We start from the raw sequence: 18228 nt of genomic DNA, 5'->3' as shown, positions 1-18228 counted from the left end.
AGAAATTTTGTTTGCGCGGCTGCATGCATGTAATTTAATGGAGTACAGCAGCTTATTTGTCCTCTCGCAGGTGCTACTACGTACTCTAGTCACGCTTCTTTTATTTACTTCCTGACCATTTAAAAACTCTTACTTGGGCGTAGTCGTAGTACTGTTGGTAAACGATCTGAAGAGACGTACACACTTACCATTACCTATGTCAGTTTCTGCAGCATCCTATGTCGTGTAATTTTTACGACAGACTAATCCACATCGTTATTTGTACTCGACAAAGCTTTCTTTTAGGATCTTGCGTCTCAGTGCGGACTGTTCAATATTGTGCGTGAAAGTGGAAACATATCTTCCTTAGCACAATGTACGGCACATATCTTTACAAACATTTAGAGATAAATTCTTTTGCCCGCATCTCGTGGTCGTGCGGTAGCGTTCTCGCTTCCCACGCCCGGGTTCCCGGGTTCGATTCCCGGCGGGGTCAGGGATTTTCTCTGCTTCGTGATGGCTGGGTGTTGTGTGCTGTCCTTAGGTTAGTTAGGTTTAAGTAGTTCTAAGTTCTAGGGGACTGATGACCATAGATGTTAAGTCCCATAGTGCTCGGAGCCATTTGAAGCCAAGATAAATTCTTTCATCGGCTCCACGTTATGGAGCACCAATGTCAGGTGTCGATTGCGTAGTGCATTGCGTTGTGGTTTCAGTGATCTTTAAATATGCTTCAAATGCAAATGTAAGTTGAAGTTACCGTCGTTAATCCTTGCATTAAAATCTGATATTATTTCCAGAAAACCACATTAATACTCAGACACAATTATGATGCCAACAACAGTGTCATTCTATGTCAATATTTTTAAATTTGTGGCCAAAAGCGCACAAGGTTTGTGTAATTTACATCTATACACACCAGACCAATAATTTTCATTAGAGCAAGAGTAAATAAAGTTCTGAGGGATTTCACCCGGAAATGTATTCGTTTGTACGTAAAGATTGCTAAACTGTTGCTCATACTTTGCATCCAGCCTGTATTTTTAATTAACATTCCGTGATCGCTGTGATGGCGAATACGGTAATCTGAATGTACTCCGTTTCATTTGTCTGGTACGTCCACTCCTTCTTTTTTTTTTTTTTTTTGACAGAAGTCAAGATATGTTATTATTAAACATTTACCTTTAACCTTGGATAAAGAATGAATGAAAATTTTCATAAGTATGTAGACTTCAAGAGTCATCATTGACAACATTAGTTAGACTGTTAGCAATGGCAACCAACAACAAGAAAATGGTTCGTATGGCTCTCAGCACTATGGGACTTAACATCTATGGTCATCAGTCCCCTACAACCTAGAACTACTTAAACCTAACTTACCTAAGGACAGCACACGACACCCAGTCATCACGAGGCAGAGAAAATCCCTGACCCCGCCGGGAATCGAGCCCGGGAACCCGGGCGTGGGAAGCGAGAACGCTACCGCACGACCACGAGCTGCGGACAAACCAACAACAGAGGATTGAAGCTACGTAAAACTATCTTATCTCAAGTGACGGCGCTACAGTGTGACAATTATTGAACTATACGGAATAAAATCATCATAACTTCTGAACGGTTTGCGTTACGACTTTCAAATTCCCCAGGTGGCTGGGTGGCATGATGGGAATTAGTATGATTTGGCGTAGCGACGAAGCTCACTTTCATTTGGATGAGTACGTCAACAAGCAAAACTGAATTATCTGGGGGACTGAGAATCCGCATTTCACGATCGAGAAGTCTCTTCACCCTCTACGGGTAACTGTGTGGTGTGCAGTGTCCGGTCAGGGAATAATCGGTGCGATATTCTTCGATGGCACGGTGGGTACCGAACGATACATGAAGGCTTTAGGTGATTTCGTCGTCATTATCTAAAGTGACCCTGATTCCGACAAGATGTGGTTGACGCAAGACGGAGCTCGACCCTGTCGAGGCAGGAGCGTGAGCGATGTCCTGGATTAGCACACTGGGGACCGCATTCTGGCTCTGGGTTACGTAGAGGTTACAGACTTGGGCCTCGGTTGGTCGCCATTTCTCCGGATCCCAACACATGCTACTCCTTTTTGTGGGACTATATTAGAGACAAGGTGTACAGCAACAATCCTAAAATATTTCTGAGCTGAAAACAGCCATTCAGGAGGTCATCGACAGCATCGATATTCCGACACTTTAGCGGGTCATCTAGAATTTCGCTATTCGTCTGCGTCACATCATCGCCAATGATAGCAGGTATATCGAACATAACCTTAATACAAATACATGTAGTGATGTGACTTCTGAAATTTTCCCGGCGTATTTCTTCTTCTAATAATTTCCGGGTATGCAGCCGGATCCCGTCGACATTCTGCCACGATATTTCGGCCCAGAGACGTCCGGCCATCATCAGGTGAGTACACAACTACTGAAGAGCCCAGGTGCAGTCACGGTATTTATGCCGAATCTCGCGCATGTGAAATGTACTGGCATCCTACAGCGCATGCGTCAGGTGTTGACATGCGCAGCATAGCCGAGTTGTACGTGCTGCCCTCGGTGGTGGAAATAAAGGTTCATCTAGTCATCGACAGTGTCATTCGATACTCAATGACTAGATGAACCTTTATTTCCACCACCGAGGGCAGCACGTACAACTCGGCTATGCTGCGCATGTCAACACCTGACGCATGCGCTGTAGGATGCCAGTACATTTCACATGCGCGAGATTCGGCATAAATACCGCCTCGCACCTGGGCTCTTCAGTAGTTGTGTACTCACCTGATGATGGCCGGACGTCTCTGGGGTGAAATATCGTGGCAGAATGTCGACGGGATCCGGCTGCATACCCGGAAATTATTAGAACATGTAGTGATGTTTACATGTTGAATAAAGTGTCTGCACGCTCTGGTTTGTATCTAATTTACGTATATTTTTTCATACAGTTTAATAACTGTCACCCTGTATACTACAAATAAAGGAAAGTTTCATAATAAACAAACATATGACTACTATTGTATTCTGAAAGAGCTTAAGTAAATAGTTCATACAATAACTGTTAAGAGACCTTATTTTCATTATTTTAATAAGAGCTATTATAATCGTGTCCATCTGAGGCAGCGCTAATCTTAAAAGAGCTAGAGTCAGTCTTGCTTCCTGGGCAAAAGAAGATAAGGTTAGTAATTATGAATCCCTTTTGTAGTCAGAATTAGAGATCACACAGTCACATGTTATTGCTCATCACTCTCTCTCATCACGTTCTGGCACTCGCTTCACACGATTTCTTTCGTTTTCGTTTTGACAAAATCGTCCTGAGAGATACGTATTTACGAGAATTCTCATTTATTTTTCCGTCTCAGTTGTACATTTTCAATTAGATTATACGTTTCAGTCACCTTGGATCAGTACTCTGATATGTGCTTCTGAGTAGAATAGACTGGTTGCTGACACCACTACTGAGATCTGAGGATGATCCAGACTGATGAACACATGTAGTCTAATTAAAATGTGCAACTGAGACGGAACAATGAATGAGACTTATCGTAAACCTTATAATTGTGTAATTTTCTGGTTTAGTCACATTTTGTACCGCTTCTTACGCCCTACCATCCGGTGGCAAATAATTTTTTGCATATTTATCAGTTTTGTTACATAGGGTACCCACGGAGAGAAAGTTAATATTCAGGGATATGAATGGAATGGTCATCAAAAGCAAAACAATGTACTAAGTGAAGGTCGTGAAATGCTTGTCTTAAGAGCTGTGAGCTCTTGTTCAGTAAAAGAGATCTGTTTCAATGTAGTGAAAATGAACAAGTGCCCATACTCTTACGGAACACGCTTTAGAACCCATCATTACTGGAAATTCTATTCTCGTATTGGTCCAAACTACCTCCTATCAAAATATGGACTGCAAAGAACTTGCAGTGTAAGAGATTTGTTTCACAGCATCGAAGATGAAGTACTTACAGTCTTAAGGTTTGGATTTTACGGCCCATGTTCAGTACACATTTTGCCTCGAAATACTGTTCCTGTGATATTCCTGAATATTGATCATTGCTGCTGGGACATCCTGTGCCAGATCTAGTGAAACATCCTTAACGTTAATGGCAGTTAGTGGTCTGCCTTTCATCCTTTTCGAAACGAAATTTTTAGTCTCGATATTTTATAGTGCATTCAGTACCTTACATAAATTTGTATATTCGTTATAATTTTCATTCTTATATTGGAAGATGACTATACAACATGGCTTAAACGGTATTACGAAAATATTAATATAAATGTGTCGGGAAGTTTTTAACAGAAATAGTTCTCACTAGCGGCTATTATGAAGCTGACTGCTGTGAGAATTACGTATTGGTGAGGCATAGCTGTCTTCGCAAGCGAATTGTAGAACATGTCCATTGTGAATCCTCAAGGAGTAGTACAGCTTCTTATTATTTTACGTTCAAAAAAGTGAGTTGGGGATTGGGTGCGTTCTGCCTCCTCAAGTACCGACAATTTCAAAGGACAAAATGCAAAATATCACGTGACAGGCTTGCGGCATTTGTGCCTCGTCACGGGAGCAGAAAACGTATTGCCGTCTGCTGTTGCTTTCGGGCTTACTATATTCTTCGCATCCTATTTAGCCTCTCGTTCATTATATCTTTTATGTTGACAATGTCTGCATGCGGAAATTCAGTTTTCCTACTCGCCTCCACGAGGAGACTTCAACCCTCTTTTGCGTTCTTCACGGCCCAGTGGCCTAGAGAAGTCAGTGGAGCGGTAATTTTCGGACACTCTAGTATTCCGCGAGTTGTGCGATACGCCTTCGTAGGTTGCAGTGTCCAATGTACCGAGGCAGAAAACTGATTATGATTAGCTCTAGCTTTATGAGTCAGAGTCTACTGCGAATTTTATGAGTATGTGGATCATCTCTCGGCTAGTGTTAGTGAGTGTTCTGAGTGAATACTTATTCGGTGGGCGGAGCAGATTACCATGCCACAACGAATCCTATTGTGGGCTGCATTGATTACGCGTTTTCAGTATTGCTCGGCGTGTCTTTCTCATGGAAAAACTCCATTGCCCCTTTTAAGCAGCCAACACAGATTAAGCTTACTCACTGTGTTACCTGCTTCGACTGGGACAAAGTGATGTTTATTGTTGAATAAAATAGGTTTTTATTTATCACGTAGTATGTTAATTCGTTTTCTTTGCATTTCAGTGTTTCGTTTGGTATTGCTAATAGTGAGCTAACTCGACAATTATTGCCTCTGACTTAAAAACACGCTACGGTCGCTGGTTCGAATCCTGCCTCGGGCATGGATGTGTGTGATGTCCTTAGGTTATTTAGGTTTAAGTAGTTCTAAGTTCTAGGGGACTGATGACCTCAGATGTTAAGTCCCATAGTGCTCAGAGCCAACTTAAAAGCCTCTCTGAAAGTATCTTCATGTTGTGTGTAGCACCGGACAATGTCGCTGTGAAGCAAGCATTGTTAAACTATTCATTACGTAAAAAGTACTTTAAATCTTGTATCTTTTCGGTCATAAAACGAAAAGCATTCGTTGTGGCACTTGTAGTCCTGGAAATACGACTTTGCCATTCACACAGTAAATTTTTCGTGGCTGCTCTTTGAATTTCATTGAGACACGTTATCCACAAGTCTTGGTGGTTTCTCAAATGACGACACTTGGATGTTGACTGTATTCCTTTATGGCCTCATAATGTATCACTGCAAATGCCAAATCGCATTTACTGCCCTGCATGGTCTCGTCGATTTCCTTGAAAAGTGTTCGTTCTTTCTCTGTTGTTTCATTCCGTACTTGTAATTCGGGTCACTATCTGGTTGGATTTGAATGAACTCAAATTCTCGTATGCTCTATAATAAGGTCGCAGTTTCCTTCGCTTCTATCTTCTCATAGAGATTTTCCTCCGACTCTACTTGTAGCGCTGGTCCTTCTTATTCTGTTTTCCTCATTCGGCTTCTCATGGCGGTTTTGTGGAGACTGTCTAAACACTATCTTACGTTTTGTATTTTAGTGACAAATTTCCATTTTTCATTTGTTGTTAAAAGAATACTATTACATGTACACCGAGCTATGTACATTTATGAGAACCGAACTTGTAAAAGATAGCATTATCTGTTTCTGGTTCCAGAACATTTTCAGGACTTTCGAAAATTTACTAGAACGTTCTCTCTTAATAGCACACAGAATTCCACCTTATATACCATCGAAGATGTAAAACTGTAGAACGTAGTACAGCTGCAAAAGATTCTAGAAGTATTTACACGTTCTGCCTTATTCACAAATCTTCCTTCTTGTTTTACAATTCTCATGTCTAACTCCGTCGCTCAAAATATTGTCAAACACTCTGCCTACTCATAAGAAAATATAGAAGGAAATAGCTTCCATCTGGATGTTGTTTTCGTCTGTTTGGATTTGACATCCACAAATGTTAATGGCTGAAACTACTGGCGCAGTGAGGCGCAGGAATATTTATTTATTTATAATTACAACAGACAGAGACCCTTATTATTCGTTAATGATAATTCTAACATTTCAACCAGAAATGATGTGACAGTCGTACTTTTGGATTACGTGCAAAATATTTGCAATAGTTTTGGAACATGTCTGTCGACGATAAGAATTAAATAGTTGTCACCCTTATTTCTAAGGCTTTCTGGGTCTCACAAGAAAAAAAGTCTGAGAAAATAATTTCGTGAAATTTCAGTGTATCGATGTATTTTGCAGAAATGGTGAATGAACGAACAAAACCCCCTCGTAGGAAACCCATATTTTAGTCTTGACTAAGCTTGGATCATTCGGTTATTGATATTTGAATATTGTATAGCTAAAAGTAACACAGTGAGGTTTATATTCGAGGAACGAGTTCTGTACTGTGTACAGACACGATTCTTTTAACTTTGGTTAGTATACGATGCTCCTCATTGCGATCGAAAATGAGATCTAACGTTACCGAACATCATTTGCGAAGGAGCAAATAGCAATTAATTCACATAATTCATACCTATCAGTGTTTACATACTTCACTGGAACATATAATTATGAAATTATAGAAATGGTTTGAAGGACTGTGCTTTAACAACAGTGACTTTGCCCTTATAGTGGACAGCGATATTAAGAATTACCCGCGTCACAAGTTTAATAAGCAGAACTAAAACACTGAAGACATTTTAAAGTTACTCGTATAGTAACCAGTGAGAGTGCTGGGATAATTAACTAGCCCAAGCTGAGTGAAAATTTTAGTACAGTAATTACTACTCATCACCGGAGGACGTAGAAACATAGTTGTGAACATTGTTGGTTTTTGTACTATCACGTAATTCTATAAACAGCAGTTATGATATCGACTTACTACCTCCATGAGTGCGATGTTGATCTAGCTGTAGATGTTGGTTCCTCGTGAGAGTGAGTAGATCATCAATCTATTACCGTCTGTAGATGTCACAGGGATAGAATTGGATATTCGTAGCATACGAGACATCGGTATGAAAGGCCTAACAATTCTGAATTTGCGAGTCGTGTGACATATGTTGATATTAACCATACCTTCTGGTTATAGATGATATAGACTGTTCAGCCAATACATTATGTTCAACTGATTAACTGCGTTTTGATCCACCTTCAGAAAACGATCCTGCGTGCCAAGCACTCGAAAAGCCTTCGGTAGGCCTCGAGGTACGTGATGTACAATGTCTGTGCGCGTATCACGCAGTTCTCTTAATTTACTATTCAGTGGTTTCTGATCGCGGAGCGGGCTCCCGGTATCGTGCCAGATGTGTTTAGTCGTCGTTAAGGGCTAGTGATTTTAGTGGCCAAGATAATTACTTGACTTCATCACAGCATCGCGATTTTGCCCTTGTGACACAAACAGATGTCTGCTGGAAAATAGAATATCCATGGCGTATACTACCGGTGTTATATTATTCAGGTATCCCACACCCCCCCCCCTCCCCCATGAACCACGGACCTTGCTGTTGGTGGGGAGGCTTGCGTGCCTCAGCGATACAGATGGCCGTACCGCAGGTGCAACCGCAACGGAGGGTACCTGTCGAGAGGACAGACAAACATTTGGTTCCTGAAGAGGGGCAGCAGCCTTTTCAGTAGTTGCAGGGGCAACAGTCTGGATGATTGACTGATCGGGCCTTGTAACACTAACCAAAACTGCCTTGCTGTGCTGGTACTGCGAACGGCTGAAAGCAAGGGGAAACTACGGCCGTAATTTTTCCCGAGGACATGCAGCTTTACTGTATGGTTAAAGGATGATGGCGTCCTCTTGGGTAAAATATTCCGGAGGTAAAATAGTCACTCATTCGGATCTCCGGGCGGGGACTACTCAGGAGGACGTCGTTATCAGGAGAAAGAAAACTGGCGTTCTACAGATCGGTGCGTGGAATGTCAGATCCCTTAATCGGGCAGGTACGTTAGAAGATTTAAAAACGGAAATGGATAGCTTAACATTAGATATAGTGGGAGTTAGTGAAATTCGGTGGCAGGAGGAAGACGACTTTTGGTCAGGTGAGTGCAGGGTTATAAATACAAAATAAAATAGGGGTAATGCAGGAGTAGGTTTAATAATGAATAAAAAAAATTGGAGTGTGGGTAAGCTACTATAAACAGCATAGTGAACGCATTATTGTGGCCAAGATAGACACGAAGCCCATGCCTATTGCAGTAGTACAAGTTTATATGCCAACTGTCTCTGCAGATGATGAAGAAATTGATGAAATGTATGATGAGATAAAATAAATTTTCAGGTAGTGAAGGGAGACGAAAATTTAATAGTCATGGGTGACTGGAATTCGAGAGTAGGAAATGGGAGAGAAGGAAACATAGTAGGTGAATATGGATTGAGGGTGAGAAATGAAAGAGGAAGCCGTCTAGTAAAATTTTTCACAGAGCATAAATTAATCATAGCTAACACTTGGCTCAAGAACCATGAAAAACGGTTGTATACATGGAAGAATCCAGATAGATTATATAATGTTGAGACAGAGATTTAGGAACCAGGTTTTAAATTGTAAGACATTTCCAGGGGCAGATGTGGACTCTGACCACAATCTATTGGTTATGAACTGTAGATTAAAACTGAAGAAACTGCAAAGTGGTGGGAATTTAAGGAGATGGGACCTGGATAAACTGACTAAACCAGAGATTGTACAGAGTTTCAGGGAGAGCACAAGGGAACAATTTACAGGAATGGGGGAAAGGAATACAGTAGAAGAAGAATGGGGAGCTCTGAGGGATGAAGTAGTGAAGGCAGCAGAGGACCAAATAGGTAAAAAGACGAGGGCTAGTAGAAATCCTTGGGTAACAGAAGAAATATTGAATTTAATTGATGAAAGGAGAAAATATAGAAACGCAATAAATGAAGCAGGCAAAAAGGAATACAAACGTCTCAAAAATGAGATCGACAGGAAGTGCAAAATGGCTAAGCAGGGATGGCCAGAAGACAAATGTGAGGATGTAGAGGCTTATCTCACTAGGGGCAAGATAGATACTGTCTACAGGAAAATTAAAGAGAGCTTTGGAGGAAAGCGAAACCACTTGTGTGAATATCAAGAGCTCAGATGGAAACCCAGTTCCAAACAAAGAAGGGAAAGCAGAAAGGTAGAAGGAGTATATTGAGGGTCTTTACAAGGGTGATGTACTTGAGGACAATATTATGGAAATGGAAGAGGATGTAGATGAAAATGAAATGGGAGATACGATAATGCGTGAAGAGTTTGGCAGAGCACTGAAGGACCTGAGTCGAAACAAGGCCCCGGGAGTAGACAACATTCCATTAGAACTACTGACGGCCTTGGGAGAGCCAGTCCTGACAAAACTCTACCATTTGGTGAGCAAGATGTATGAGACTGGCGAAATACCCTCAGACTTCAAGAAGAATATAATAATTCCAATCCCAAAGAAAGTAGGTGTTGAGATATGTGAAAATTACCGAACTATCAGTTTAATAAGTCACAGCTGCAAAATACTAACGCGAATTCTTTACAGACGAATGGAAAAACTAGTAGAAGCCGACCTGGGGGAAGATCAGTTTGGATTCCGTAAAAAAGTTGGAAAACGTGAGGCAATACTGACCTTACGACTTATCTTAGAAGAAAGATTAAGGAAAGGCAAACCTACGTTTCTAGCATTTCTCGACTTAGAGACACCTTTTGACAATGTTGAGTGGAATATTCTCTTTCAAACTCTAAAGGAGGCAGGGGTAAAATACAGGGAGCGAAAGGCTATTTACAATTTGCACAGAAACCAGATGGTAGTTGTAAGAGTCGAGGGGCATGAAAGGAAAGCAATGGTTGGGAAGGGAGTGAGACAGGTTTGTAGCCTCTCCCCGATGTTATTCAATTTGTATATTGAGCAAGCAGTGAAGGAAGAAAAATTCGGAGTAGGTATTAAAATCCATGGAGAAGAAATAAAAACTTTGAGGTTCGCCGATGACATCGTAATTCTGTCAGAGACAGCAAAGGACTTCGAAGAGCAGTTGAATGGAATGGACAGTGCCTTGAATGGAGGATATAAGATGAACATTAACAAAAGCAAAACGAGGGTAATGGAATGTAGTCGAATTAAGTCGGGTGATGCTGAGGGAATTAGATTGGGAAATGAGACATTTAAAGTAGTAAAGGTGTTTTGCTATTTGGGGAGCAACATAACTGATGATGGTCGAAGTAGAGAGGATATAGAATGTAGACTGGGAATGGCAACGAAAACATTTCTGAAGAAGAGAAGTTTGTTAACATCGAGTATTGATTTAAGTGTCAGGAAGTCGTTTCTGAATGTATTCTTCTGGAGTGTAGCCATGTATGGAAGGTAAACATGGACGATAAATGGTTTTGACAAGAAGAGAACAGAAGCTTTCGAAATGTGGTGCTACAGAAGAATGGTGAAGATTAGATGGGTAGATCACATAACTAATGAGAAGGTATTGAGTAGAATTCGGGAGAACAGGAGTTTGTGGTACAACTTGACAAGAAAAAGGGACCGTTTGGTAGGACATGTTCTGAGGCATCAGGGGATCACAAATTTAGCGTTGGAGGGCAGCGTGGAGGGTAAAAATCGTAGGGGGAGACCAAGAGATGAATACACTAAGCAGATTCAGAAGGATGTAGGTTGCAGTAAGTACTGGGAGATGAAGAAGCTTGCATAGGGTAGAGTAGCACGTAGGGCTGCATCAAACCAGTCTCAGGACTGAAGACCACAACAACAACAACAACAACAAACCCCACAGTAGTCAGCCCAGATGAATGTCTCTCATTTGTAAGTCTGGAGCTCGTGGTATAATGGATAGCGGCGCTGTCTCTGGATCAGGAGGTCCTGGGTTCGATTCCCTGCCGGGTTGGGGATTTCCTCTGGGTGATTGTGTTTTCCTCGTCATTCCATCATCATTCGTGAAAATGGCTAGATTTGAGTGTGTACAGATTGCGTATTTGTACAGGAGCTGAAGACTGTGTAGTTGAGCGACCCACAAACCAAACACTATCATCACCTCATTAATGAATACTACCTCCAATCAGCCAGCGTCCGCGGGGCGATGCGTGTTCCTACTACGAGTTTTTCAGGATGATGACACAACCATCAACCGTGAATAAAAAGAATCGTCATTAATACGACACGTTTTCCAGTGATGTACGGCCCATTCTCGATGACTCTGTAGCCACAGTAACATACCTGACGTTATACCTGTGGCAACTACGTAATATCTTTTTATGACATGGTGAAACTAAAATCTTCTGGGGCTTCCCGCCGCGTCGGGTGGTTAAAATCCAACGAGCTTTCGACCGAGCTCTCCCCGGTCATTGTCAAGTGGTAAGACTGACTGCTCTGTCGCCATGGCCGCGTCGTTATATAGCCACACTGCTGGCTGTGACGTCACTGATGCTTTCTTCTTCGCCACATACGGTAATGTTTTCATTCCGCGTCCGTCGCGCCCGTTTTAACATCGCGATATCCGGTTCCCAGGCTGTGCTGAGCTGCAAACCTCCGTCCTTGTTGACGGTGTTTTATAGGTTTTTATTTCAATAGCTTCTTTTATGACGCTATCCCAAAATCCCTTCTTCTTCATAACGACAGATGTTTCGTCGAATAGAATTCGGTGTCCATTTTCTAAGGTGTGTTATGCCGTGGCTGATTTTACTGGCTAGCGTGTTCTGTCCGGCGTTGCTCCACCATGCGTTACTGTTTGGCCGACGTAGTAAAAGCCACACTGACATGGTAACATGTACCCTCCAAGCGTTCTAAGCCCTAGATCGTCTTTCACAGGCCTCATAAGCTGTCGAATTTTTGCTGGGGGCCTGAACACCGATGAAATGTTATATCTCTTCAGGAGCCGGCTAATGTTTCCCGACACTGTACTCAGAAGAAAGCAAGAGACTTGTGTTTTTGTCTTTCTGTGGTAAAGCGTCGGGAAAGATTAGTCGGCTGCTAAGAGATACAACATTTCGTCGGTGTTCAGGCCCACAGCAAAAATTCGTCAGCTCGTGAGGCCTGAGAAGGAAGCTCTAGGTCTGAGAACGCCTGGAGTGTACAAGATACCATGTCAGCGTGGCTGATACTACTCCGACCAAACAGTTAGCACGTTGGAACAACGCCGGACGGAACACGAGAGGTGCTTACGCCTACGCTATCCAGAAAAATCAACCGTGGCAGAACACGCCTTAGAAAATGGACACCGAATTCTATTCGACGAAACATCTGTCCTTTTGAAAACGAAAGGATTTTGGGATAGCGTCATAAAAGAAACTACTGAAATAAAAACCTCTAAAACACCATTAACAAAGACGGAGGTTTGCAGCTCAGCACAGCCTGGGACCCGGCTATCGCGATGTTAAAACGGGCGCGAAGGACGCGGAATGAAAACATCATATATGGCGAGGAAGACGGCACCAGTGACGTCACAGCCAGCAGTATAGCTATATAACGACGCGGTCACGGCGACACAGCAGTCAGTCTTACCACTGACAATGACCCGGGAGAGCTCGGCCGAAAGCTCGTTGGACTTTAACCACCTGACGCGGCTGGAAGGCCGAGAAAATTTTTTTATTAATTCATATCGCCGAGAAACCATGCATTCATACATAAAATGGTCCGGTTTAACTGTGGGTTTTTTAATTGCTCTGGAGACAGTGGAGTGAAGCTGCAACATAGGGAATATCACCTCACTTTACTAGAAGAATGATAAAAATATTTACCTAACTTTATACAATTATTTGCCACTTATTTTGCTGAATATTTTCAACTGTTTTTGCATATTAAAGCATCACTTGACGCACATATTTACTACACTCTACTCTTAAATTACAAAGAACACAGGTAACCTTCATGACCTGGAATACACTGGTGCTTCACTTAAAACGATGTTATCTCCTTGATCGTTGATCACGAACTGGAACTGAACCTTCGTCTGCTCTGCTGTACATTGTCTTACGTGCCGTGGCCCTTTCGTAGTTGCGGAATACTGTAAGACATCGTTGTCAGGTGTGGTATACATACGAGATGCCGTCTTTTTTGCGGCGGCGTGATCTTTGGACGATACCATAACTTTGGGGTCGTCTGCTGCAGAGCCACATGATCTGCAACGTATACTGGACTGTGTGGTGCAAAACAGTTGCGCCTGCATCAGCATTGTTTATATCAAATCTGTCGCAAATTACCGCCAACCCTGCGTTACTGAGTGGGCCAGGACATCACAATTTTCGCATCGTTACCATAGGGTCTCAGTTCCTCAATTTCTTTGAAAGCCTTTGAGTCACCATCTCCAAGATAATTTATGTATCTAACGTTGTACCATTTTACTGAGCGTTGATAAACACTTCTTACACCAGCATCTTCCATACCACCACTTGACCCATAGTAATTTGCCATGCACTCCTCTTCATGTTTATTTTTCATTTTCTCCTTGCATCTGCAATGCTTGGATAGTATCGCCACATCAACTACCTTACCAGTGTCCACAGTTGTAGCTGTTACTACACCATTCAGAGATGTGTGGCCTCTCTTCTGCCAGCTTCCATCAAAAGCTATGGACGAGCCTCTCCTATTATTATTTCAACAACCGCTTCCTCAACAGCATCTTTCATGTTTTCCTGTGCCACATCTTCTACAGCAGAGCCTATTTAAATTATGTGTTTGTTAAATTTTGAAGGTGGAGGAGGGAGGTTCATCACACCACACAACATGGCACCCGCAGCCCTGCCCTTTCCTATACACCGTAATCCATAAACCAGTCTAATGTTTGTATTGTATAGTTTACCTGTACCTGCAGTAGCATGTGAGGAATTGAAGAAAGTAACACTGTGTTTGCAATAACTGCACATCAACTCTAATTCACAAGCATGTCCTACATGTAAGTTTGTTTTCAATGAAACACCACATTTTCCACATTGTTTGCAGCACACATTGTTCTCCAAAACGTCTGATAATAACGAGACGTGAAGTACCTCATATTCTGTAGTCCCAGAATTTAGTTTCTTGTATTCTTCTTCAATTCCAGCTAGTTTTCTTCTTGAAGCACTTTCCGATGTAGTGGCAGCAGCTTCACTCAATGTATCACTACCAGTGTTGAGGTTAGTCGCTACTGGGACATCAGATACTGATAAGGATGAATCAGACGAATTTTTAGTACACTTTACTTTCTTGCGCCAATATATACGCTTTCTAAATACCTTCAGACTAGGTCTTGGCATGTTGAAGGAAAGAAAACTCAATGACTTCTCCACATACGACTTTCACAACAATGATGTGGATGTACTCACAAAGGAAACAATACAAATGGTGCAGAATCTATTGTCAACTGTCTAGCAGTGTAACCAACAGAAAAGCTAACTCTCTTGAGCTCAATTATATCTCTGGCAAGGCCGTCTATATCAGGTATATTTCGCGTCTCATATACAAGGTGCGGAACATCGTGTGTCGAAATTATTTTAAAAAATTATTTAAGATAGTTCTATTCACGTCATCCATATATTTTACAGATGGTTTTAAACGGGAGAGTCTAAATTTTTCGAAAATGCATTTACCCAAAAATCGATTTTTTCATCGAAAAACTCATTCCATATAGCCTTAACAGGCAGTGGCCTACAGCCGTTCAGTCTTTTTCAAGGCCGCTTACGTCACTACAGTTCCCATTTTCGGCAGGTATCGTCGTTAGAACACTCCCCACTCGTCTCTTTTCCGCTTTTGTGCTTCCTTTACTGCGTCACGTTGTGCCGTGCGCCAGCGTTTAATTTCGCCTAATTCCCGCGCATTTGGAATCCCCCTGGCGCAAAAAGAGCGCATGGATCGTTACTGTCACCGGTAGAGGGCAAGTCGGAGGAGAAGGTTGTTAAGGGCTATGGTGACCTGGAGGAAAGGGGAGTGTTACACGGGCAGCGAGGAGTGCAAGCGAGACGGCGTGTTGTTGTGGCCAAGTGTCTGCCGTGGCCCGTTGGCAAGAGTTGTGCCTTTGCTCACTGGGGGTTTGACGGGGCCGAGTGTTGGTCCAAGCTGTGAATATTGCTCGTCAGAAGCTACTTCGGTAGGACGCACAGTATTCTGCTTGTCCTCAGCTGTTGAAGCTGGAAGTGGTTTGCGTCCATTGTGGTCTGACCTCTGCAACTATTGGACGCGGTGCCTTTTCCTCGATGATACTCGCGGGTTTGTGACTACGAGTAATCTTCGTTACATCCTTCTCTCGGCGCTCTCTAAGGATGCCCATGTCAAGGGGGGCTGGTTTTTACGAGAAATCACATTGAACATCCTATTAGCGTGCACGTCATTAGGTGTCGCGTGGTGGCTATTTTGACTCCGTATCCTGGTTGTCCGTTGTTACATATATAAACGTGTTATTTATGAAGGTTGTTCCTGGAACTGCTTGAGTTCAGTTTTGTTAATGTGTGTGGGCTTGTTGCTGTCACTATTCCATACTGATTTTAGAATTTAATGGTATAGAAAGCAGATGTAATTCTCCTGATTTGCGAATTTTACTTTATGGTCAGTGAAAATTGTTTAATCTATCTACCTGATTTCTCATTATGTCTATAGTTACTTCCTGCCTACTTTCACGAGCTCGAGTTGTTTACAAAATTTTTTGCATAAAAAAGCTAAAGGAAAGTCTTATACCTCAGTAGTAAAGACAAATTTTCCTGCATAATGATCCTGCATTTGTAGACTGTTTAATTATTACTAGATAATTAACGAGTTGTCTCTGTGTTACAGGATAAGCATTTGTATCTCTTGTAAACTGTGGTCTAGTTAAAGGTGCCTCTGTACCATGATCGACATTTTTAATGAAGGTTTCTAGTACTGTGGTTGCGGCAACTGCCGTCCTATGTTAGTAGAGAGGGAGGAATTATTGCTACTGGCGTTGCCGATGCCACCGCTTCTATCATTATAAATCTGAACCACATTTGTCAGTCATTATGGCTACTTCGAAGGCAATGGCGTTTTGGTAATTACTGGCCATAACCTATGGTTGGTGTTTGTGACATAATCATATGACCATATGTTTTACTGCTTGTAACGTAAATGTATTTTTACTTCATTAAATATTCTTTACTAAAAGGAAGTGGCCGTTGAGATGTATGCTATCAGTTCTGTTATTGAAATTTAGTCTTGTCAGTTCTGGAGGCATTTTGTTAATGTTATTCTTGGATTTTGCTTGTTAAAAAATAAATTCATTAGCGTTTTTAGAAACACTAACAAGTGACCACAACAGCACCATGCGGCATTCGGTGTCAAAATGGGCAGTGTTTTGGCCCAGCGGCGTATCTGTCCAAGTACACTGCTCAGATACATACAATTTCACGGCTTGTTAATAAAAAGTCAGTTTATGGATCAATTTTTTGTTTATTATCGCATCGATCAGCGCCATATGATGAGCTGTTTGAAGATTCCAGGATGAATGCGTTAGATAATCATAATACAGAAAACTAAACTTTACCAAAAGAGTGAACCCGACTGCGTTCCAAAACTAATGTTGTGTTGTGAGAATATGTGCACTGTGTCAGCAAGAGGCGATGGCTGTAGGAATGTTGACGACAAGAAAGATACAGTCCGTCTTGATGATTGGGGAATGAATTACGCAGAAATGTTTGGAATAGAGCGTTTTTCCAAGAAAATTTTTGTTTGGCGCAACATCAGCTGAACTAATCAACTATATTACCATTTTTAAATGTTTCGTGTTTTCACAAGTTTCTTTGCGTGACATCCATGCGTAATCAGATTTAAAGATGTTATGGTTCTCAGTCCTTGTACGTTAGCAGATGCTCTCATCAGTTCCACATGAATCTACGATCGATCTTTAGATGCATAGCGCTTCAGTTTTTACATCATCATACGTCCTTCTGTTATCAATTTCTGTTTTTCACGTCGCCAAGAATCCTTTGTTCTGGTTTAGATGATGTTTTATTTGTACTGTGAGAATTGATTGTGCCTATAAGGAAAAGAATTTTTTCGAAAAGTCTTGCTTAAAAGATCACATAAAGCACATGCAAAATGCGAAATTTCAATTTCTCTTTTATGAACTTTAGTGTCAGTACGTACCTTCCGTGACTTTTTTTATATTATTGGGCGATTGATTGATACATTTATTCTAACACAAAACATGTTTCAGTATAACCCTGCTAAAAAACAGGTAATTTGTGACGATTAGGAATCGATGTAGATGCGTGGTGAATTTTTTGGGAAGACCTCATGGTGCTATCTTGGAAACGCTCTTCACTAATTTTACACTCACTCCGAACACTCTCGCAATTGGTCACCACTAACTTCCAAATTCCATACACGAGAGTACCTGCGATACACACATTACGTTTTGCTCGCTGTTCTCATATGCTAAAATTGAATGGTGCTGCTATCATATTTCATCAGCTTCAAGAATCCACGTGCTGTCTGGACCCTACATCCATGTACTATTTTCACTGTGCTCATCTCTATAGACGCCTGTCAACAGCTAAAACATTTATATGTTTATTTGCTTCTCTATACATGTAACTCTTCTATTTAAAAGATCAAACAAATCGTCTTACAAAAACTTATACTATAATTATTTAATAGCTAGCTATTACCAATGCTCATTTTTATCACAAAGGAAGACAAAACTGTACTTCTACTAACGTGTAAGCCTATTCCCTTTCAGCGGACTGTTACCGTAATCTAACAAATATTTATCCTCAACAGCCACCATTAACCTCAATTTAATTTGCAGCCATGTTTGCCTTATTGTACAACTTGCGTAGGACTATCGTGCAGAATGTAAGTTTAT

This window comes from Schistocerca americana, chromosome 6 (assembly GCF_021461395.2).
Source record: "Schistocerca americana isolate TAMUIC-IGC-003095 chromosome 6, iqSchAmer2.1, whole genome shotgun sequence".
Lineage (NCBI taxonomy): Eukaryota > Metazoa > Arthropoda > Insecta > Orthoptera > Acrididae > Schistocerca > Schistocerca americana.
Note: the sequence above shows the minus strand (reverse complement) of the source record.